Source organism: Hemitrygon akajei, chromosome 28, assembly GCF_048418815.1.
Source record: "Hemitrygon akajei chromosome 28, sHemAka1.3, whole genome shotgun sequence".
NCBI classification, from domain to species: Eukaryota; Metazoa; Chordata; class Chondrichthyes; order Myliobatiformes; family Dasyatidae; genus Hemitrygon; species Hemitrygon akajei.
In genome coordinates this window covers 29,724,570-29,750,411 of record NC_133151.1, presented here as the reverse complement: position 1 = coordinate 29,750,411, position 25,842 = coordinate 29,724,570, and the positions used below count along the sequence as shown (strand labels likewise).

The following is a 25,842-nucleotide window of genomic DNA, read 5'->3' as shown; positions in this document are numbered from 1 at the left end:
CACGAGAGCGAAGGAGAGATTTCGACATTTCAATGTAAAGTTCAAATCGAGTTTATTTATGCACAGGTGAAATGAACAACGTATTTGTAGCAGCATCATAGACACATTTCATCAGACTCAACATTGACAAGAAACACTGGAATTAAATATGAATTATACCAACATATTCAAATAGACAGAGGACTATCAGAACAAAATCAAAATAACAACGAGATTATGCGGGCAGTCAGAGAAACACCCCTCTTTTGTTTCTTCATCTCGTCACTCTCGATTCAGACTCACGCAACGCTGCCACTTTGATCTGGCCCATGTCTTCTTTCACCAGGTCCAACACTTGCCTTTATTGGATCTTCCTCCTCCTTGCACTAGTAATTGGGTTTGTGGGTGTGTGGCCAGGGTTAGAAGGGGTGGGTGCCCCGTTTTAGGATTAGGTTTGAGGATAGGGCTGGTGGTTGTACATGTGGGGCTGGGAGAGATAAGGCTGTGGAGTTTAGTATGGTGAAATATGTTGGACTATGGTGGATAGGGTAGTGCAGTGGAGCCATTTTCATCTAGCTGATGCCTTTCATTAACGTGGCCTGAACCGGGTGTGCAAAGGGACACATCATCAGTACTGCAACTTGAGGTCATTGGGGGTTTTGGGTCTTTAATCATGAGACTCCCTGGCCAGGTGACCGAGCCAGGGTTGATCAGGCATGTCTTGTGTTTATCCCATGGACCAAGATAATGAGAGGCATGTAATTCTGCATGTTGTGGGTATTTTAGACCTTGTTACTTGGCTGTATTTTGACCATTTGGAGAGTACAATGTTCTGAGGCCTAGTAATCAGGCTTTACTCCAAGCAAGGTTCAACTTTCCTACTTTAAATTTACATCTGTCTTTATTTTGCATCTGTGTGCCTGGGATTGCATGGGTTAAATTAACATTGTTTACTGCAGTACAAACTTCTGCAGGTTCTGCAGATTTGTCCATAATTCCAAAATACAAAAATCTCTGAAATCCAGAACTTTTTCTGCTGATATGACGTCACAAATGGAGAATTTTACCAGGATTAAATGGCTTGTCATATGAAGAGCGTTTCATGGCTCTGGGCCTCTCTTCCCTGTAACATCAAAGAAAGAAGGGTTACCGAATTGAAACCTATCAAGTAGTGAAAGGGCTTGATTGAGTGGATGTGGAGAGGATTTTTCCTGTGGTGGGAGTGTCTAAAACCAGACCACACAGCTTCAAAATAGAAGGATATCCTTTTAGAATGGAGATGAGGAGGAATTCCTTCAGCCAGAGAGTGGTGAATCTGCGGAATTTTTTGCCACAGGCAGCAGTAGAGGCCAAATCACTGGGTATAGGCAGAGATTCATAGATTCTTTAGTGGTCAGGGCATGAAGGGATACAAGGGAAGATAAGAAGTAAGAGGAAAAATTGATCAGTGATGATGAAATGGCAGTGCAGGCTCGATGGGCTAAATAGATAGATAGATAGATAGATAGATAGATACTTTATTCACCCCATGGAGAAATTCAACATTTTTTCCAATGTCCCATACACTTATTGTAGCAAAACTAATTACATACAATACTTAACTCAGTATAATATGATATGCATCTAAAATCACCCTCTCAAAAAGCATTAATAAATAGCTTTTAAAAAGTTCTTAAATAGTTTACTAAAATACATTGAATGGTAACTTAAGCTCAGTCCTAACCCCGGCACTTTAACATATCTTACCCCTGGCAGTTGAATTGTAAAGCCGAATGGCATTGGGGAGTAATGATCTCTTCATCCTGTCTGAGGAGCATTGCATCGATAGCAACCTGCCGCTGAAGCTGCTTCTCTGTCTCTGGATGGTGCTATGCAGAGGATGTTCAGGGTTTTCCATGATTGACCGTAGCCTACTCAGCGCCCTTCGCTCTGCTACTGATGTCATACTCTCCAGTTCTGTGCCCACGACAGAGCCCGCCTTCCTTACCAGCTTATTAAGACGTGATGCGTCCCTCTTCTTAATGCTGCCTCCCCAACAGGCCACCACAAAGAAGAGGGCGCTCTCCACAACTGACCTATAGAACATCTTCAGCATCTCCCTACAAACATTGAATGACGCCAACCTTCTAAGGAAGTACAGTCGACTCTGTGCCTTCCGGCACAAGGCATCTGTGTTGGCAGTCCAGTCTAGCTTCTCGTCTAACTGCACTCCCAGATACTTGTAGGTCTTAACCTAGTCCACACATTCTCCATTAATGATCACTGGCTCCATATGAGGCCTAGATCTCCTAAAGTCCACCACCATCTCCTTGGTCTTGGTGATATTGAGACGCAGGTAGTTTGAGTTACACCATATCACAAAGTCCTGTATCAGTTTCCTATACTCTTCCTCCTGTCCATTCCTGACAAACCCCACTATGGCCATGTCATCAGCAAACTTCTGCACATGGCAGGACTCCGAGTTATATTGGAAGTCTGATGTGTACAGGATGAACAGGACCGGAGAGAGCATGGTCTCCTGCGGCGCTCCTGTGCTGCTGACCACCGTGTCAGACCTACAGTCTCCCAACCGCACATACTGAGGTCTATCTGCCAAGTAGTCCACTATCCAAGCCACCATATGAGAGTCTACTCCCATCTCCGTTAGTTTGTGCCTTAAGATCCTGGGCTGGATGGTGTTAAAGGCACTAGAGAAGTCCAGGATTGTAATCCTCACAGCACCACTGATCCCATCCAGGTGAGAGAGGGATTTGTGCAGCAAATACGTGATAGCATCCTCCACTCCCACCTTCTCCTGATACGCAAACTGAAGAGGATCCCGGGCGTTCCTGGTTTGTGTCCTCAGATTCTGTATTATCAGCCGCTCCACGGTCTTCAACAAGGCAACAGGTCTGAAGTCATTCAACTCCTTTGGTTGTGGTTTCTTCGGTACCGGGACAATACAGGATGTTTTCCACTGTCTGGGTACTCTTCTCTGCTCCAGGCTCATGTTGAAGATGCACTGTAGGGGTTCTCCCAGCTCAGTCGCACAGGTCCTCAGTAATCGTGGGGATACTGCATCCGGTCCAGCCACCTTGCTGGTACAGATCTTCCTCAGTTGACCTTTCACCTGTGCAGCCGTAATCCCGAGCATGGGCAAGGTCTCCTGTGAGTGGCTATTTTCCTGCGAGGTAAGTAAGAGGGAGCACGAGTGGAAAGACAAGCCTGGTGTGGAGTTCTGCGGTGAGGATGAGATTGTGCTATCGAACCTATTGAAGAAGTTATTCAGCTGGTTCGCTTTCTCCACATCTCCACTTATGTTTGCCCCCCGCTTTGCACCACATCCGGTGATGATCTTCATCCCATCCCACACCTCCTTCATGCTTTTGTTCTGCAGCTTTTGTTCTAGCTTCTTTCTATACTGCTCCTTTGCCCCCCTGATCTGTACTCTGAGTTCCTTCTGAACTCTTTTAAGCTCTAACCGATCACCATCTTTAAAGGCCCTCTTCTTCTGGTTTAGGAGGCCTTTGATGTGACTAGTGATCCAGGGCTTATTATTGGGATAGCAGCGAACAGTTCTAACAGGAACAACGGCATCCACACAAAAGTTAATATAGTCCGTTGTGCATTCAGTGACCTCCCCAACACCCCCACAGAGCCCCCCTTGCAGTACATCCCAGTTAGTAGTACAGAAGCAGTCTCTCAGGGCCTGTTCAGCTTCAGGAGTCCACTTTCTAAAAGAGCGTGTGGTAGTGGGATGCCTCATCGCAATTGATTTATAATTGGGCTGTAACAAAACCAGGTTGTGATCAGCTTTCCCCAGTGCAGGCAGCGGGGATGCACTGTATGCGTCCTCTACGTTTGCATACAGTAGGTCAATAGTCCTATTACCCCTGGTGTAACAGTCCACATACTGGGAGAAAGCAGGTAGTGTCGTGTCAAAAGCCACATGATTGAAGTCCCCTGTAATTAACACCAGTGCCTCAGGGTGCTGTGTCTGAAGCCTAGCAACAGCGGAGTTGATGACGTAACATGCTACCGTTGCGTCGGCACGCGGCGAGATATACACATTCACCACAATGACGTTTGTGAATTCTCGCGGCAGATAATATGACCTCATACTCACGGCGATCAGCTCAATATCTCTTTCACAAACGAAGATCTTTGTACTCACATGCCCAGGGTTACTAAATTCTTTGTACTCACATGCCCAGGGTTACAGAATGGCTAAATTCTGCTCCTATATCTTATGGTCTTATGGACTTAGTGATGAAAACTCTCCCAGAGACTGGTGATCTCAGCTTTGACACAACCCAGCACCTGAGGCTCCAGATTACTTATACAGGGAATACAGAAGTTCTTAGTTTTCTGATTAAAGAGATATCATTCCATTTACATCCTGAATGCATGTCACCTCATTCTGATGTAAAAGAGTAATGATGCTTCAGGCTGAGAACTTTCACCCTGAGATCTGATGGAAGGGTCTCGGCCCAAAGTGTTAACTGTTTACTCTTTGTCATACAGGCTGCCTGTACTGATGAGTTCCTTCAGCATCTTGTGTTGCTTTGGATTTCCAGCATCAGCAGATTCTCTCATGTTTGTGATTTACGCCTCATTCTGAGGGTGTTTTCCTCAGTTATGGAACTCTCCTTCAGGGGAAAGATCCTCCTTGCCTGCTATCTGTCACATCCTGAAAGAATCTAACAGATTTCCTCGTTTTCTCATTGACTGCAGGAAATACAGACCCAGCCCACTCACTCTCCTCTCACATAATCAACCCTCCATCCCTGGAACCAGCCCAGTCAGTGTGGGAAACAGTCACTGCACTCCCTCTATTGCTGGGATATCCTTCCTGAGGAAGTGTGACCAAACCCGGACACTACGTTCAAGGTGTGCTCTCACCAGGGCCCTATAGAATCCCAGTGAGACATCTGTACCCCTCTTCTCCACTCCTACTGGATCGCAGGACAAAATACTGTTTGCCCCTCTCATTACTTGTTGTATCTGCATGTTAACTCAAGTGATTTGTTTACAAGGACACCCAGGTCCCTCTGAACATCCCCATGTGGAAATAACTCTTACAGTTTGTTCCTGGGAATGGGTGATCTCACATTTCCCCACATTCTGTTCCATCCGCCCCATCCTCAACTATTCACTCTCCTGTCTACATCCCCCAAACCTTCTCACTACTGACACTGTCCCTCCCACTCTGTCGCAGCAGCAGACGTAGTCACTGAGTTGTGCAGCACAGAAACAGGCCCTTCAGCCCAACACATTCATGCTGACCAAGTGGACAAACAAAACCATTGTCAGTTACCTACATTTGGCCCATGTCCCTGTGAAACTTCCCTCTCCACAGTGCAAGAGATATTGCAATGGTGCCCACCTATACCATCACTGGAGGTAGTTTGTTCCATGTAAATAGCGCATTCTGTGTACAAACCTGCTCCTCATGGTCCCATTTAATTCATCCCTCTCTCACCTTATACCTGTAATCTCCAGCGTCCAACTCCATGACCCCGGAGATAACGGATTCACTACTGACCGTATCAAAGTCTGCCATTATTTTATCAGCCTCTCTAATGTCACATACACTCTGGTGAGGATGTTCCAGCCTATCCAGCCTCCTGTTAAATCCCTTTTGCACCCTCTCCAGTTTAATGTCACCCTCTGATCACAGGGCAACTATAACTGTACGCCATGCTCCAAGAGTAGTTTCCCCGAGGCTGGTAGAGCTGTAATGTGACGTCACAGTCCAGTGCCAAATACTCTAACCGATGAATGCAAGTGTTCAAACACCTTCTTCACCGTCCTGCCTACCTGTGTTTACACTTTGAAGGAATTCGATATCTGCACTCCGATATCTCTCTGTTTTACAGCACTCCCAGGGACCGACCATTCCCCATGGCAGTTCTGCCCTGGTTCGTCATTGACAATGGAACATCTCACATTTATCTGTCATTCCTCAAATCACTGACCTCATTCATCACCGTCCTGATGTATTGCTAGTTACATTTTTTCCCACAATCCACGATATCACCAACTTTAGTGGCATCGGTAAATTTGCAAAGCCGGGCATTGATATTGTCAGCCGCGTCTTTAATAAATGAATTGCCGCAGCAAGCTTGACTCGATCCCTGAGTCACACTATTGATTACAGCTCTCCAGTCTAAACAATGACTTTGTCTCCTACCACCAGGCCAACATTGTAGCCACTGCCCTGGATCACGTGATCTCTCCTTCCAGACACGAGCCTCACCAGTCTGAAGCTCGCAGGCTTTTCCTTGCAGCAATACACACAATGCCGGAGGAACTCAGCAGGTTAAGCAGCGAGAAAACAGCCGACGTTTCAGGCCTGGACCCTTCACCAGCATCTGCAGTTTCCTGTGTTCGGTTTTCCTTCGATCCCAAGTTACTGCATAACATAACCCATCCTCCAATCCTCTGCCACTACTCCTGCCCGAGAAACGCGCAGAGAGACAGGAGGGGAGGAGACAGAGTCAGAGTGACAGACAGAGCCGAGACTGGCCTCTCACCTTCTGCACCCGCCAATTTCCAACGGTTTATCCGAAACACAGAGCTCCTGAGAGTGGAAAAACTCCCTCACACACCACGTACATACTGAAGGAATTCTAGGAATTTACTGGCGGTCGGACTTCATCCAAATGGAATACAGAGTTTTTGGCGCAGGATTAATTTCAAATCGCCCGCCAATTTCAGAGCACCCAGCAAAGGTGCTTGATTACATTTCTTTAAAATGATTTACCATTAATTTTATCGCGGATTATACAATGTCAGTTTCATTTAATACATTAAATATCTAATTGCCTCAATTAAGATTTAAATGCATAATTACGGAATCCGTTCTCTAAACGAGTGAACTGCTTTCTGTCCGAGACGGATAAAAGGATTTAGATCGATCTTAATACATTCAGGACTTACGGTAATCACAGACTGGAAAGGCAGAATCACAGGAATATTTCAAGCGGAACAGATTAATCTGTTTCAAATGTAACTCAGCTGACTGTATCGATAAAAATAGTTAAAAGGTTGTGGACACGGCTCCCTCTGTGAGGTGGTGGGTGGCTCTTAGAAGAGCCTTTGTTTTGTTCTCAGGAGGAAGTAGGAGTTTTTCAGCCGCCGAAGCCATAGAGAGTGCGGCCCTGGCGTTTCAGAGCGTACACCACATCCATGGCAGTGACCGTCTTGCGCTTGGCGTGTTCAGTGTAGGTGACCGCATCCCGGATCACATTCTCCAGGAAAACCTTCAGCACCCCGCGGGTCTCCTCGTAGATCAGACCCGAGATCCGCTTGACGCCGCCACGGCGAGCCAGACGGCGGATGGCCGGTTTGGTGATGCCCTGGATGTTATCACGGAGCACTTTACGGTGCCGCTTGGCTCCGCCTTTGCCCAGTCCTTTGCCTCCTTTCCCTCTACCAGACATGATGCTGCTTCACTCAGGTCGCTGCTCAGTGACAAACCGACTGCTGCTGTCTCCTTTTATACACAGCGCCCCGACCTGCCCGAGAAACGCGCAGAGAGACAGAGGCGGGGAGGGGAGGAGACAGAGTCAGAGTGACGGACAGAGCCGAGAGCGGCCTCTCATCGTCCAGCTCCGCCTTCACTTTAATACACCGGCCAATTTCCAACGGTTTATCCGCAACACAGCGCTCGAGCGGAAAAAAAAACTCCCTCACACATCACGTATTTCCAGGATTTCTGGAAATTTACTGATTTTCCTGCTTTAAATTATAGGAAGTGCTTTTCCATTCTGCAAATACCCGAGAATCTCGGTCTGTCCCTCCCCGGCCCCATGACCAGTGCGAGCGCCCTCACACACAGCAGTTGGTGGGCGAGGGTGCAGTCACTTCCAGTGATGAGAGGGTTAATTCATCAGAACAATTGTTCCTCTGGGTCGCGAGGGAAATGAAAGTCCGGTCACATAAAGGAACAGGATAAATAGGCTGATATAAGGATATATATACCGCGCTTCTGGTGTCTTCTAAACCCCAGGTAAAGTGGTGGGTGAGGAGCTGGTGTGAGGTGGGTGGGGGCTTCAGCTACAAGGCCTCTCGAAGGGAAGGTGGAACGGGTACATTGAGAGGGGAACTTTCTTCCTGCTACACGGAAGGGGTTAAACGAGCAGGGATGAGGTCCTACAAAGTGATTTTCGGGAACTGGGAAAAAAAGCAGGACTTCCAGGATTGCAATCTCGGAATTATGCCCCAAACCATGTGCTGGTGTGGTGAGAATTCGATAATGCCTGCACTTTAATATGTTGATGATGATCTGATGCAGGAGTGAGGGCTTCAGATTCATGGATCAATGGGCTCCCTTCCAGGCAGGTGGGAGACCAGGACAAACAAGGCCATTTGCATCTGAACCAGAGGGGAACCGATATCCTCACCAGGAGGTTTGATGGTGTCACTTGGAAGAGTTTGAACTGGAGTAGCAAGTGGGAGAATGTATGTATGACAAGACAGTCTGAAAAGAACGAGAGCCAATGTCAGGCTAATAAACATGCTGGGACTGATGGGCTGAAAGGAGTTTATTTCAACATTAGGAGTATTCTGTTGATGGAGGGATAGGGCTGGCAGCTCAACATTCCTGGGTTTCATTGTTTTACACGTGAGTTGGGGTAGGGTGGGTTTAACAGGAGCAGAGGTTACCCCACTGGGAATGTCACAACAAACTGGAAGGCTCATCTGCAGAGGCAATCTGCAGTTACACTGATAAGATTATCATATTGGACCCCAATGACCAGTGCGGGGACTTTATCTTCCCTAGAATTGATTTGATCTTGCTTAATACTAAGATGCACAAGATTTCTTCATTGAATCTGAATAGTGTTTGAAACATTATGTACAGAGCCCAACGAGAGGAGAGAACAGGCAGGAGGAATTAGTTTTGGGAAATGAGCCAGGCCAGCTGACAACTAAGAGTCAGTGAATATTCTGGGATCGTATTTTTTTTCTTAGTGATGAGGAAGAATAAAATCAGATTTTGTATGAAGGTACTGAATTGCAGGAGGGCAGGTTAGTACGGAGTAAGACAGAAACCACGGGGCATTGATTGGGAGCAGCCACAGTCAGACAAGTCCACATCTGACATGCGGGAGTTGTTTAAAGACCAGCAGATCCGAGTTTGATATTGAGGTACAGGACTTATCCACATTTGGAAAGGCATGGCTTGCTTAGGGACAATCAGCATGGTTTTGTGTGGGCAGATCACGCTTGACAAAATTGATCAAAGTTTCGGTGGTGGTTATACAGATTATAAGATACAGGAGTCGAATTAAGCCATTTGGCGTATCGAATCTGCTCCGTCATTTCATCTTGGCTGATACATTTTTCCTCTCAGCCCCAATCTCCTGCCTTCTCCCTGTATCCCTTCATGCACTGACCAATCAAGAATCCATCAACCTCGGCCTTAAATACCTAAAGTCTTGGCCTCCACAGCTGCCGCCTGTGGCAATGAATTCCACAGATTCACCACACTCTCTAAAGGAATTCCTCCTCATCTCCAATCTGAAAGGAAGCCCCTCTCTTCTGAGGCTGTGTCCTCTGGTCTTAGACACTCCCATCCTCTCCATATCAACTTTCACCATTCGATAGGTTTCAGTTAGTCATCACTCATTGTTCTAACTTCCAGGGAATAAAGGCTAAGAGCCATCAAACACTCTTCAAATGACAAGCTGTTTAATCCTGGAATCATTTTTGAGAATCTCGTCTGAAACCCATCCAGTTTCAGCTCATCCTTCCTAAGATAAAGGGCCCAAAACTGCTCCCAATACTCCAAGTGAGAGCTCACCAGTACTTCATAAATCTCAACATTACATCCTTGCTTTTATATTCTAGTCCTCTTGAAATGAATGCTAACATCATATTTGCCTTCCTCACCACACTCAACCTGCAAATTAACCTTTACAGAACCAGCACAATGACTCCCAAATCCCTCCGCACCTCAATTTTTTGTATCCTCTCTCCATTTAGAAAATAGTCAACCCCAATATCTCTTCAACCAAAGTGCATGACCATACACTTCCCAGTTCTGTATTTCATCTGCCACTTCTTTGCGCATTCTCTACATCCGTCTGTCCTTCCCTACTTCCTCAAAAATACCTGCACCTCCACCTGTCTCTTCATATCATCTGCAAATTTTGCAACAAATCCATCAAATCCATCGTCAATTTGGATAGGTATATGGACAGGAAGGGTTATGGGCTGAGTGCAGGTCAGTGGGACTAGGTGAGAGTAAGCGTTTGGCACGGACTAAAAGGGCCGAGGTGGCCTGTTTCCGAGCTGTAATTGTTGTATGGTTATAAGAGACAGGTGGAGGCGCAGGTATTTTTGAGGAAATAGGGAAGGACAGGCAGATGAAGAGAATGGGTAAAGAAATCATTGACATATAACGTAAAAAGAATCAGTCCCAACATCTTGGTGCTTGATGAAGGCAAGACTGTGGACATGATCTCTATAGACCTTAGTAAGGCATTTGTAAAAGACCCGTGGGATTCAATATAAATTGCAATTTCAATTCAGAAATGGATTCCTCGTAGAAGGCTATGTAGGGTTGGAAGTCCGTGTGCAGAGGTGATCCACAAGGATTGATGCTGGAAATTATGTTGTTTCTGATATATATCAATACTTGGATGAAAATGTTGATGGGTGGTTTACAAGTTTACATGTGACAGCAAGATTGGTGGAATTGTGGACAGTGTAAATATTGATCAATGCACACAGTGGGACATAGATCACAAACATATGCAGAGAAATTGCAGAAGGAACTTAATCTGGGAGGGAATGTGGTATTGCACTTTGGGAGATCAAATGAAAGAAGAAAGTATAATGTTAATGATTGACCCCTTTACAGCACTGGTGAAAAGAGTGATCTTGGGGATCTTTGGATTCAGGCACATAGTTCACAGAACATGGCTACACAACAGGATAAGGTGTACAGAATGCTGGTCCCCACTGGTCAGGGTGTTGAGTATAAGAGTAAGGGAGTCATGTATTAAGACAGGCATACAAACGTACAAGGAATGGACCATGTCCAGGTAGGTCAACTTTTGGCAGTGTGAAGGATAAGTGGGATCTTGGGGTCCGAGTCCATAGGACACTACAAGCAGCTGCACAGGTTGACTCCACGGTTAAGAAGGCGTATGGTGTATTGGCCTTCGTCAATCGTGGGAATGAATTTAGGAGCCGAGAGGTAATGTTGCATCTATACCCGACCCTGGTCAGAACCCACTTGGAGTACTGTGCTCAGTTCTGGTTGCCTCACTACAGGAAGTATATGCAAGCCATAGAAAGGTGGCAGAGGAGATTTACAAGGATGTTGCCTGGAATGGGGAGCATACCTTATGAGAATAGGTAGAGTAAACTTGGCTTTTTCTCCTTGGAGCGAAGGAGGATGAGAGCTGACCTGATAAAGGTGTACAAGATGATGAGAGGCATTGACCGTGTGGATAGTCAAAGACTTTTTCCTAGGGCTGAAATGGTTGCCACAAGAGGACACAGGTTTAAGGTGCTGGGGAGTAGGTATAGAGGAAATGCCAGGGGTAAGTTGTTTTACTCAGGAGAGTGGTGAGTATGTGGAATGGGCTGCCAGCAATGGTGGTGGAGACAGAGACGATAGGGTCTTTTAAGAGGCTTTTAGATAGGTACATGGAGCTTAGTAAAATAGAGGGCTATAGGTAAGCCTGGTAATTTCTGAGGTAGGGACATGTTCGGCACAACATTGTGGGCTGAAGGGTCTCTGTTGTGCAGTAGGTTTTTTTGTTTTTTTATGACTGAACTGGACTCCAAGGGAATTAAATGACTTGAAAATATTCTTGTATCAATCTCCTGACTTGTACTTTTCAATAAGCTTTTTGCAGAGCTGCTTAGAATGTTCTTTTGTCTTTATGGTGTAGTTTTTGCCAGGATACTGACTACCAACAGTAGTGTAATTTTATTACAATCAATTGAAACACCTTGACTGCACATGGTGATCTCCATTTAACTGATAATGTAACTCCTAAAACCAACTGGCTGCACCAGTGATGATTTGGTGTGTTATATTAAAGGGGGTGAATATGTATACAGACAATTATTTGGTGTTTTATATCTGTAATTAATTTAGAGCACTTTGTAGAGATCTGTTTTCACTTTGACACAAGAGACTTCTTCTGTTGATCAGTGGAAAAAAAAGCCAAATTTAATCCGCTGTGATTCAATATTGTAAAACAATAAAACATCAAAACTTCCAAGGGGCATGAATACTTTTCATATGCACATTACATGTAGGGACAGTGATGAGAAAGGGGGAGGGAAAGAAGGCATGGGGAGGAGAGGTCTCAAGGACCTCAGGTGTTCCTCCCGATGGGATAAAACACAAAAGGGGAAATATCAAAGAGAGATGAGAATGGAGCTGTGATTGTCATGAGAGATTTAATCAGAAGCAGATTGGAGTACTGCTGCATCAAATAAGTTTGCTCTGAGAGCTGCAACAAACACGATCTGCTGGTGGCAACCCATTCCAACTGAGTTTCCCATTCACATACCGGCATATCGGTGCCTTACAGCTGTCTTAACCGGTGATGGGGTGGTAATGGGACAAGCTCCCACTTCCCATTAAATACTGCCAATGGTGTGTGCCTCAAATTGCCTCCGTCAGCTAAATACAGCTCCTGAGTTTAACATTTGGCTTAGCTACTAAGCCCGACAGAACTGTTTCTAGTGACAGGGAAAGGTGCAAATCGGTTTACTAGCATCATATAACCAACTGCTATGGGCAGATGGGCTCGTCAACCATGCTTGGCAGCTCATCTAGTGGAAGGAAAATCCTGATCTCAAACCTGGACCCTGGTGTTCACCCTCAATCTGTGGTCTGGAGTTCTCCCTCATTGTGATCACTTCTTCAGGGATCCTTCACCTCAAGATCTCTCTGTAATCCCACCTCATTACACAGATTACATCTGAAATGTCCTGTTCCTGGGTAAGATCCTGCTGTAAGAAACTGTCTCTGACCACTCCACAAATTCCTCTTCCACTGTACCAGTTTGATTAGTTTAATCAATACACAGACTGAAGCAAACACACATAAAATACTGGAGGAACTCAGCAAGCAGTCGACATTTCGGGCTGAGAGCCTTCATCTGGATGAGACAGAAAGGGACAAAAGCCAGAATAAGGTGGTGGGGGAGGGGGAGGAGGACAAGTGAGTGGGGGGTCTGGTTTGTGGAGGGATGATGATGTGAGGAGCTGGGTGACAGGCAGAAAAGGCAAAGAGAGCAAGAGAAAGTAATCTAATAGGTCAGATTGTTGGACCATGGGATGACATGAAGGAGCTGGAGAACCTAGGAGAGATGATGGGCAGGTCATAAGGGCGTGTGAGGAGAAGTGAAGGGGTTAATTGGCAACAGAATGGGAGAAAAGAAGTGGAATTGGGGGAAACAGAGTGCAGTGATATCCGGAATTTGGAGAAATCAATGTTCATGTCATCAGGATTGGAGGCTACACAGTCAGAATATGAGGTGTTGTTTGGCTAGCCTGTATTTGGCCTCAACATGGGAAGAGAGAAGGCTACAGACAGACATGTTGGTGATGGCCCTCTGCTGGTCAGGTTCGACCATGGATATTGTACCCTCACTGTGAAAGTCAATATGCAAGCCGGGGTAGTACGATACATAAAGCAAGCTGTTGCCCATGCAGGGGCTCCTGCTCTCCATGCAGCTGATGAATCCAGAGCAACAGCAGAGACCGATGGAGTCAGGCACCAGCGTGGTCACATGATTACCAGACTGCATTGAACATAGGACCGACAGGGAATTAGTGTTCACAGTGGGGACACAGCAAACATCCCACAGATATCTGATGGTGACATTTCAACATTGTGCAATAATGTGTAAAAACCGCCATCACGAGGGAGAAGCTAACAGGATAAAAGCAAACATTACCAGGTCCCAATGACCAGCACTGAAGTCTGGAGAGAAAGTAGAGACACTGAAGTCTGTCAAAACTCACTGTGTTACAGAAAGGTCCCAGAGGAGTTGAAAACCATTGTTGAAGAAAGGTGGAAGATAAAAAGCAGGTGACTACAGTCCAGTTAACTTCACTTCAGCTACTGGAGTCTATAATCTGTGAAGAAATAACAAGTCATTTGGAAAAGTCTAATGCATTGAACTAAGTCAACAGGGTTTACAGTCAGATTCACACAGCACAGAAACGAACCCCTCAGCTCAAATGGTCCACACTGACCAAAGTTCCCATCTGAGCTTGTGGTCAGTAACCCCCCTCGCCACCACATTATGAACAAGGATATCCTCCTCCTTGTCCCATTTCCTTGCATTTGGCCCATATCCTTCAAAACCTTTCCTTCCCATCTACCTGTCCAAGTAACTTTTTAATGTACCTGACTCAAACACTCCCCTTGACAGCTCATTCCATTTACCGATCAGCCTGTGTGTGGAAAAGTTGCCCTTCAGTTTCCTATTAAATCTCATCTCAAACCAATGCCCCCCAGTTCTTGATTCCCCTACCCTGGCAAAAAGTTTGTTATCTTTGACCCAACCCAGGCCCCTTATAATTTTATACACCTCTGCAATATCGCCACTCATTCTCCAACATTCCAGGGAAAATTGTCCAAAACACTTTCCACAAATCAGTCCTTCGAGATCCAGTAACATCCCCGTAAATCTCCTCTGCACACTTTCCAGCTCAATGGTGCCTGTCATATAGCACAGTCACTAAAACTAAACACTATTTATGAAATGCAGCCAAACCAACGTGTTGTACAACTGCACCATTTCATCCCAGCTTCTATATTCGGTGCCCTGACTGAAGGCCAGTGTTCCAAAAGCCTCTTCACCACCCTGTCCATCTGGAACCTGGTTTTTGTCCCTGTAACCTGGGTTACTGAATATTAAGTCATGTTTGACAAACATACCAGAGATTTGAGACTTTACAGGGGAAGTTGGAGAAGTTGTGATTTTGGATTGTCAGGAGCCATTTGCCAAGGTGCCACATGAAAGGCTGATGCACAAGACCAGATCTCAGTACTGGGAAGGAAGTGTGTTAATATTTACTGAAGACTGGTTATCATACAGAGACAGAATAACAGGTCTGTTTCAGGCTGGGATGACATAACTACTGGAGTATCCTAGCAACCTGTTCTGGACCCTCCATTATTTACTATTGATATTAATGACCTGGAGGAGTGGCAGAGAGTGAGGAATCCATGATTGTCAATGACGGGGAATGTGGTACGGGCATGTTCTGATTGGACAGTTGGTCTCTCCAACAGGATATGGGGAAGCTGGTGAGTAGAATACTTGGTAAATGGAGTTTAATGTGTGAAGTGTGATGACGTGGTAGGAGGAATCAAAATTCACTACTATTTATGTGGAAATAAATTGTAAATGAGAGAAATGGAGAGGGGTCGAGGTGCTGCCTGCAAAACAAAATAGAGGCGGGTGCAGTGAGGGGTTCATAAGACCATATATGACCAAGGTTCAGAGGTGAATGGCTCACTGACATTTATTGCTGGGGCATTAGTGCAGAGAAACAGAGAAGTATTGTTACAGAGTCAAACAAATGCACAATGATGGATTTTGGGAAGTTAAAGCAGGTCAGGACATACCCAGTGAATGGCAGGGTCCTGAGGAGTGTTAATGAAAAGATAAACCTGAGGCACAGGTACATAGTTCCCGGAAAGTGCCAACACAGGTAGACAAGGTGGTGAAGAAGGTGCACGTCATGCTTACCTTCATCGGCAAAGGCTTTGAGAGGAGTTGGGACATCACATTACTGTTGTACAAATCAATAATTAAACCACACCAGGAGTACCCTGTGCAGTTCTGGTCACCATGAGAGGAAGGATGTGATTAAGGTGCAGAAATGATTCACAGGAATGTTACCTGGACTGGGGGATTGAGTTACAAGGAAAGATCAGACTGAATTGGACTGTTTTCTCTGGAGTGAAGGAGGCTGAGGGGAGACCTGACAGAAGTTCTTAAAACTATGAGAGGTGCAGACAAGGTAAACAGTCAGAATCACTTCCCCAGAGTAGAAATATCAAATATGAGAAGGCACAGCTTTAAAATGCCAAGGTGAGAATTTAAAGGTGGATTTCAGGGCATGTAAGATTTCTGTTTCCATACAGAGAGTGGTGAGGACTGGGTTTGGGCTGCCATGGGGAGTAGTGGAAGTAGATACGATAATGACATTTAACAGGGTTTTAGATAAGCCATGAATATTCAGAGAATTGAAGCACATGAATTATACGCAGGCTGAAGAGATTTAGTTTCATTTGGCATTGTGTTCAGCACAGACAGAAGAAGGGCCTGTTCCTGTGCTGTACTGTTCTGTGTTCTCGGTGAGCCTCAGTGACGGGGGATACTTTAGCCAGGGTCACAGACAGGTGTATCTGTGGCAAGGAGAGAGACTGCAGGATGGTGCATTACCTCCCTGGTACCAGGGCCAAGGATGTAACTGAACAAGTACAGGCCATTCTGAAAGGACAGGGTGAGCAGCCAGAGGACGTGTCCGTATTGGTTCTAATAAAAGAGACAAAGTCCTGCAAAGAGATTTAGGGAGTTGGGGAAAAAGTTAAGTAGAGTCTCTTGGGGGGGGGGGGGGGGGGTTGGGGGTAATCCCAGTGTCACCTGCTACCGAGGAAAGAAATAAAAAGGTGGTACAGTTTTATGTGTGCCTAACAAGCTGCTGCAGGTTAGTTACATGGATCATTGAGTTTTTTTCAGAAGAGTGAAAGGTCAGTAGTGGTGTTGACGGATGTGGATTAACACAGAAAGTAAGTCCAAATAGATAAATTACAGTGTCTCAGTAGCACTACAAGTGCACAGATAAACAAATATTACAAGTACGGGAAAGAATAAAAAGTTACCACAAACAGTCTGACATGAGGGGTGTCATCACTTCCCCGGCTATAGGCTGACTCATTACAGAGCCGAGGGTCAGAATGACTTCATACAGCGCTCCTTGGAGCAGCGCAGTGGTGTTAGTCTGTTACTGAAGATGCTCCTCTGTTCAGCCAAGGAGGCATGCAGAGGGTGAGAAACATTGTCCAGAATTGTCAGGATTTTCCGTCGGGTCCTTTGTTCCACCATGGCCTCCAGTGTGTCCAGTTTGACTTCTATAACAGAGCCAGCCTTTCTAATCAGTTTATTCTCAGATGGCATCACCCATGTTGATGCCACTGGCTCAGTACACCACGGCATAGTTAGGCCATGTTAATGAGCACTGTGGCACCGAGGGGCTGAAGTGTGTTTGTATCAGTGTCAGGTGTGGAACAGTTAATGCAGACGTACTTAGAGTCTGGATTAGTACATGACACGGAGATTCAGCCATTACAGAGAAAGGCAGGACTGGTAGCCAAACATTCCAGGACTCAGATTAACACAGTCCAGAGGGAGGTGACTGAGGTTGGGGAGCTGTACTGCTGATCAGGCAGAATGTCACAAATTCAAGATCATCCCGGAGGCTCATCCAGTGAGACAATGTGGGTGGAACTCAGGAATGAGAAAAGTGAAATCACTGTGATGGGATTATACTGTAGGGCTCCCGATAACCAGTAGGATCGAGGAACAGATATTTTGGCAAGTTATGGACTGATGTAAAAACAACAGAGTATCTGTAGTGAATAATCTCCCCAGAGTGAGTGGGACTCTCTTACCACCTGAGACTTGATTGGGGCATTATTTGTTAAGTGTTTTCAGCAAGGTTTCCTGAAACAGTATGAAGATGGTCCACCAGGGAGGGAGACTTTCTTGACTTTGCCTTGGGAAATATGGGACTCAACAGATTGTGGTAGGAACAACCAGTGTTCAAAGAGGAATTAGACAGGTCCTTCAGGGGAAATAACCTGCAGAGCTGTGGGGACAGAGTAGGGAATGGGACTGTAGAAATGTTGTAGCAGGAGTTGGTACAAACTTGATGGTCAAATAGTCCAGATCATCCCAGACTGATCCTGTGACCAATAATAGTCTGAAAAAATTATTCTAGTCTCCAGTGAACCTTCTAAGCTCCTGGTTGGACAAGATCAATTGTGTAATAAGGACACACTTCTGTAAAATCACTGACACCATATTCCAAGCACACTGAGCTGCCAGAGCACAGCACCGGCCAGTGAGGACACAGACCAGTACAACACCCGGCTCTCTACAACAAAGTTCAAAGCTGATAGTAAATGTATTATTAAAATACATTTCTGTCATCATATGCAACCCCGGGATTTATTTTCTTTTGGGCATACTGTTGGTTTGTTAGAGCTGTTGGGCAGGGTATAACGTAATTTGGCAGGGGCGTGAGAACTGGCGTGAAAGGACTCAGGATAATACAGATGGTAAAGAAAGAAAAGATAGCATGCAGTCACACCATCAGGAAGAGCGAGCTGACGATAGGACATAACTGCAGCCAGCAGAGGGATGTAGAAAAATGTGTCATAGGATCGGAAGATGTTGAATCATTATGAGTAGAGTTTAAAAAAACTGCAAGCATAAAACAACGTTGATACAGTTATAAACAGGCCGTCAACAGTTGTTTGGATGTGGACCACAGATTACAACAGGAAATAGAAAAGGAAGGTCAAACGGGCAATGTTATTGGAGATTTCAACATGCAAGTCGACTGGGAAAACCAGGTTGGAAATAGATCTCAAGAGAGAGAGTTTGTTGAATGCCTAAGAGATGGCTTTTTAGAGCAGTTTGTCATTGAGCCTACTAGGGAATCAGCTATACTGGATTGTGTGTTACTTAATGAACAGGAGGCAATTAGGGAACTTAAGGTAAAAGATCCCTTAGGAAGCAGTGATCACAGTATCATTGAGTTCAACTTGAAATTGGATAGGGAGAGAGTACAGTCTGACATAGCTGTATTTCAGTGGAGTAAAGGTAGTAACAGTGGTATGAGAGAGGAGTTGGCTAAAGTAAATTGGAAGGAGATGCTGGCAGAGATGGCAGCAGAGCAGCAATGGTGAGAGTTTCCGAGAAAAATGAGGGAGGTACAGGATAAATGTATTCCAGAAACAAATAAATACTCAAATGGCAAAATAGTACAACTGGTTCAGCTCGCTTCTCCACTCTGCACTGAACTAAGCATCTGTGCACAGACTCTCTTTGAGCATTTCAGTTCAAAACGCTACAGAATTTGCTTGCGTTTATTGTTTGCAGGGTTTGTCTTTCTTTCTGCACATTGGGTGTTTGATGGTCTTCTTATTTTATTAGTGGGTTCTTTTTGCTTCCTTTGTTTTATGGCAACCTGTTTGAAACAAACCTCAGCTGCAGAATGTACACGTACTTTGATAATAAATTTACTTTGAACTTTGATTCAAAAACCTGATGCTTGAGGGATAAAATAAGGACAAAAATTTAACAAAACTTAAAACTGATGCTCCTTTAGTTACAGGCCAGGATGCAGAAGAGTGGAAAATGACAAATATTCTTCCTTTTTTTAAGAAATGCAATAGGGACAAGACAGGAAACTATACCCTGGTGACTCTTACATTAGTGGGAGGGAATTACTGGAAAAGATATTTAACGATAGGATCAGCTCAGACTTTATAAAGCATTGGTCCAATCACACTTGGAGTATTGTGAACTGTTTTGGGTCCCTTATCTAAAAAACTACATGCTCACATAGGAGAGGGTCTAGAGGAGGTTCACAAAAATGATCCTGGCAATAAAAGGGTTAATGAACAAGGATTGTTTGATGGCTTTGGGCCTGTACTCTCTGGACTTTAGAAGAATGATGGAATCTCACTGAAACCAATCAAATACTGAAAGGCCTAGAATAGAGTGGGGAGGGTATTTCCGATAGTGGGGCAGCTGAGGGCCACAGGGCACAGCCTCAGAATACTAGCACATACAGTTAGAACAAAGATATGGAGTAATTTCCTTAGTAAAGGGTAGTGAATCTGTGCTGCCTATGTCAGCATGTTGTTCATTGACTAGAGCTCAGCGATTAACACCATCATTCCCACAGTACTGATCAATAAGCTACGGAACCTGGTCTCTCTGCAATTGCATCCTCAACTTCCTAACCGGGAGACCACAGTCTGTGCAGACTGGTGATAAAACGGGCATCAATTCCCTATTGACATCAATGGATCTGCGGTTGAGAGGGTAAACAGCTTTAAGTTCCTCGGCATCAACATACCCGAGGATCTCACGTGGTCTGTATGCACCTGCTGAGTGGGGAAAAAGGCATAACAGTCTCTTTCACGTCAGATGACTGAGGAAGTTTGCTATGGGGCCCCAAATCCTAAGAACTTTCTACAAGGGCTCAATTGGGAGCATCCCGACAGGCTGCATCACTGCCTGGTATGGGAATTGTACCTCCGTTAATCGCAGGACAGACCAGCGCATTTGTAATTGTGAACTTCCCATGATTCAGGACATTTACAAAGACCGGTGTGAGAAAAGGGCCCGAGTGATCATTGTGGACCCGAGTCACTTCAAGCACAATCTATTCCAGCAGCAACCATCCGGGAAACGGTACTGCTGCTTAATAGACAGGACCAACAGGCTTCTGGACAGCTCCTTCCACCAGGCTATCAGACAGATTAACTCACGCTGATTTGAGGGTACCTCTATGTTACACTGGCTGTTCTATTTATTATCAATTATTATAAATTAGTATGATTGCACATTGCATATTTACGTAGATTTACATAACGTAGATTTTTACTCCTCAAGTACGTGAAAGATGCAAGAAATAAAGTCAATTCAAATATCTCCTTTTCACTGATGAACAACACTGGCCCTGGTGCACCTCAAAGATGTGTGTTTAGCCAACTGCTCTACTCCGTCTATACCCATGACTATGTGACTAAATATAGCTCAAATGCAATCTATAAATATGCCTCATACAACCATTGTCGTTAGAATCTCAGATGGAGATGATTGGACATACGGGAGTGGGATATACCAGCTAGTTGAGTGGTGTCGCAGCAACAACCTTGTGCTTAATGTCAGTAAGACAAAACAGCTGATTGAAGGAAGGGTAAGACGAGGGAACACAAACCGATCCTCATAGAGGGATCAGAAGTGGACAGTGAACAATTTCAAGTTCCTGGGTGTCAATATCTTTATCGATGCAGCTACAGTATAAAGAAGGCAAGACATCGGATATATTTCATCAGGAGTTTGAAGATATTTGGTTTATCATTTTAAAACACCCAAAAACTGCTGTAGATGTATTCTATATATATTATTTCAGTTTTTGCACTATATTAATCTACTTAATATACATATCCATATACACACACATACTGTAATTTATTTATTATTTCTATATTATTCAATGTCCTGCATTGAACTGCTGCTGCTAAATTATCAAATTTCTTGACACCTGCCGGTGGTAATAAACCTGATTCTGGTTCTGACTCTGAATTCATCCCCACAGACGGATGTGGCCAATTTATTGGGTATATTGAATGTGGAGGTTCTTGATTGTTTGGGGGGGGGGGGGTATAAGAGTGTTCGAGAGGGTTAAGAGATCTGTCATGATCTCTTATTCCTGGCAGAATGGGGCAGCAGACAGGATGGGCTAAATGGCCTAATTCTGCTCCTGTGTCTTATGGTCCAATGGGCTCGGAGCAGCTGCAGAACATTTCAAAGGGAAGGTTGAGCAGCCGGACATCGTGGTGGACGGTGCATGCTGGTAATAGCAACATAGGGAGGAGGAGGGATCTGGTCCTGTGCAGAGAATTTAGAGAAATAAGACAGACAGACATACTTTATTGATCCCGAGGGAAATTGGGTTTTGTTACAGCCGCACCAACCAAGAATAGTAAAGAAATATAACAACATAAATCCATAAATAATTAAATAATAAGTTAATCATGCCAAGTGGAAATAAGTCCAGGACCAGCCTATTGGCACAGGGTGTCTGACACTCCGAGGGAGGAGTTGTAAAGTTTGATGGCCACAGGTAGGAATGACTTCCTATGACGCTCAGTGTTACATCTCGGTGGCTGAATGTACTCCTGTTCCTAACCAGTACGTTATGGAGTGTATGGGAGTCATTGTCCAAGATAGCATGCAACTTGGACAGCATCCTCTTTTCAGACACCACTATCAGAGTGTCCAGTTCCACCCCCACAACATCACTGGCCTTACAAATAAGTTTGTTGATTCTGTTGGTGTCTGCTACCCTCAGCCTGCTGCCCCAGCACGCAACAGCAAACATGATAGCACTGGCCACCACAGCCTCGTAGAACATCCTCAGAATCGTCCGGCAGATGTTCAAGGACCTCAGTCTCCTCAGGAAATAGAGACGGCTCTGACCCTTCCTGTAGACAGCCTCATGGTACTTTGACCAGTTCAGTTTATTGTCCATTCGTATCCCCAAGTATTTGTAATCCTCCACCATGTCCACACTGACTAAAAAGTAGTAAACTCTGTATTACTCCCAGTGACACTTGTTAGTGGGGTGAGATATAGAGAGATACCACTAATGAATGTGTGGCTGTGGAGCTGGTGCCAGTTTCATGGATCAATGGGACATCTTCTAGGGATGGGGAGGCAGAAACTGTTCACTACCTAGGGTCTTCTAGGGAAAGAACAGTTTTCTCCATCCTAAAACTGCACGGAATAGTTTTGACGTGACAGGGTGGAGGTTGAAAGGGTGAGTTGATGGAGGTGGATAAAATTACGTGAGGCATACAAAGGTTAGAGAGACAGAGACTGTTTCCAGTGGTGTGACTGTCTAAAGCTAAAGGGAATAGTTGGAAGGTGAGAGGAGGTGGTTTAAAGGGGATCTGAAGGGTAAATATTTGACACAGAAAATAGCTGGTATCCCAAATGAGCTGCCAGAGGAGGTGGTGGAGGCAAAAACACACAAAGTCTCTGTTCATGAACACTTCCCAGGAACCTGTCATTACTGTGTTCATCCTGCCCTGGTTTATCTCTCCGGTCCATTGTTGTTTTCCATCTGTATGAACGATCTGGATGAGAATGTGGTAAACTGGATCAGCAAGTTTGCAGATGACACCAAGATTATGGGGTATGATAGGCAGCAAAAGCAGCTAGAAAATCTTGATGTGGGATGTGGACCAGCTGGAAGAATAAAGCAGGTTACAATCTGAAACACACTGTTTGAGGGGTGGTGCAGGCTGGTATTTCAGAACCATCAGGATGAGCATTTGAATCACCAGGGCAGGGTAGGAGACAGACCAAGTGCTGAGTTAGTGGAGACAGATTCTCGATGGTCAGTGTAGACATGCAGAAATCACTGACTCTGAAAGTGCAGTGGGAACCTGGAACACAGAACTTCAGGATGGACTTAACTAAAACACTCAGAACCCAGGACAATGGATTTTTGTTAGACAAAGGTATTAATGCATTAGGGTTAGTAGTGAATCACCCCCATCAAAAGGCTACCAAAATGCACCCATTCCCTGTGCACCGGTAACAGTACTTTTAAATGGGAATTTGTTGAAGAACACTGGTTAATATCAGGAGAGATGGCGGGCAGCTTGGTCACAATGGAAGGGTGCAAATATCTTCTCAGAGGATAAGGGGTTCAGTGGAACAAGCTCACAGCTGAGAATGAAGGTAACAAACCCCACTGCAGCTATGGACTGCTGTTGCCAGGGTTGTCCAGGACAGAAACAAACCCTCTTGGCCCATCACATTTATGCTCCCCCATCACGCACAGCTATACTAATCCCACTTTCCTGCATTAGTTTCATATCCCTCCAGGCCTTGCTCACTAAAGTACCTGTGCATGTGTCTCTAATATTGTTACACAGTTCCCTGTATGTGGCATCACAGGTAGACAGGGTTGTGTGTTCTACTTGCCTTATCAGCCAAAGAACTGCCTCTCATTAGGATTGTACAAAACTGTTTAAAGACAGATTTCAAGGGGATCTGAAGGGTACTTATTTCACACAGAGAATAGCTGCTATCCTAAATCAGCTGCCAGAGGAGGTGAGGGGGCAGAAACCCGCAAAGTCTTTGTTCATTAAAACTTCCCAGGAACATGTCATTTACTGTGTACATCCTGCCCTGTGATTTATACAGAACTGAAACCGTCCCTTTGGTAAAACTCATCCACGCCGACCAAGTTGTCGACCTGAACTCGTCCCATCCGCCTGCATTAGGCCCGTGTCCCTCTCAACCTTTCCCATCCATGTAACTGTGCAAATATGGTTTAAATATTGTACCTGAGGCGGAGAGCCGGTGCGGTGAGGCGCTGACAGACACTCACTGTTCCGTGGGCAGGAAGAGGAGAGTCCGATTCCCACAGTGGAGCCGAAACCCAAAGTAGAGACCGACTCCACTTTACTACAACCCCGTGCCCACCATCCCGGACTAACCGCCCGCCCCGGACCGTTCCCCAGGAAACGACGTCGGTGAAGGTGGGATTTCGGTGACATCAGCTCGTCACAAAACGGCAATCTGTATCAGCAGCCCAGGAGGCGGGGCAGAGTCAGCTGTCAATCAGTGGAGCCGCTGAGAAATTGCGAGCATTGTAACAGAGTGGGTGCAGAGGGAGATTTCCGGGAACGGTGACCCAACCCACAGGAATTGAGTGTTATAGACAGTAATATTCACATTTTAATTTGATTCTTCGGTCTTATAAATATTTAATATTTGTATTTTGTATATTTTTGTGTGGATAATCTTTTTATAATTTGGGGTAAAAAAAAATCCATAGAACCATAGAACATTACAGCACAAAAACAGGCCTTTAGGCTCAGCTTGGCTGTGCTGAACCATTTTTCTGCCGGGTCCCACTGCCCTGCACCTGGGCCATATCCCTCCATACACCTCTCATCCATGTACCTGTCCAGGTTTTTCTTAAATGTTAAAAGTGAGCCCACATTTACCACTTCATCTGGCAGCTCATTCCACACTCCACCACTCTCTGTGTGAAGAAGCCCCCACTAATGTTCCCTTTAAACTTTTCCCCGTTCACCCTTAAGCCATGTCCTCTGGTTTTTTTCTCTCCCCTTACCTTAGTAGAAAAAGCCTGCTTGCATTCACTCTATCTATACCAATCATAATTTTATATACCTCTATCAAATCTCCCCTCATTCTTCTACGCTCCAGGGAATAAAGTACTAGCAACATCCTTGTAAACCTTCTCTGCACTCTTTCAACCTTATTAATATCCTTCCTGTAATTCGGTGACCAAAACTGCACACAATACTTCAAATTCGGCCTCTCCAATGCCTTATACAACCTCACCATAACATTCCAACTCCCATACTCAACACTTTGATTTATAAAGGCCAATGTACTAAAAGCTCTCTTTACAACCCTATCTACCTGTGACGGCACTTTTAGGGAATTTTGTATCCGTATTCCCAGATCCTTCTGTTCTACTGAACTCTGCAATGCCCTACCATTTACCTTGTATGTTCTACCTTAGTTTTTCCTTCCAAAGTGCAATACCTCACACTTGTCTGTATTAAACTTCATCTGCCATTTCTCAGACCATTTTTCCAGCTGGTCCAGATCCCTCTGCAATCTTTGAAAACCTTCCTCACTGTCCAGTACACCTCCAATCTTTGTATCATCAGCAAATTTGTTGATCCAATATACCACATTATCATCCAGATCATTAATATAGATGACAAATAACAATGGACCCAGTACTGATCCCTGTGGCACACCACTAGTCAGAGGCCTCCACTCAGAGAAGCAGTCCTCCACTACCACTCTCTGGCTTCTCCCAATGAGCCAATGTCTAATCCCATTTACTATCTCACCATGTATTCCTACCGACTGAATCTTCCTGACTAACCTCCTATGTGGACCTTGTCAAATGCCTTAATTAAGTCCATGTAGACAACATCCACTGCCTTCCCTTCATCCACTTTCCTTGCAACCTCCTTGAAAAATTCTAATAGATTTATTAAACATGACCTACCACACA

The 25,842-nt window shown here is 45.0% G+C and overlaps 1 long non-coding RNA gene and 1 pseudogene across 1 annotated transcript; both read right to left on the bottom strand.

The window, feature by feature from the left end:
• Positions 1-25,842, bottom strand: part of LOC140717792 (uncharacterized) — an 819,648-nt pseudogene that overhangs the window by 10,177 nt on the left and 783,629 nt on the right.
• Positions 36-24,271, bottom strand: LOC140717790 (uncharacterized). Its single transcript, XR_012096609.1, has 3 exons — positions 24,125-24,271; positions 13,966-14,079; positions 36-1,102 (listed from the first exon to the last, which is right to left on the bottom strand). It is a non-coding gene; the product is annotated as an uncharacterized lncRNA (long non-coding RNA).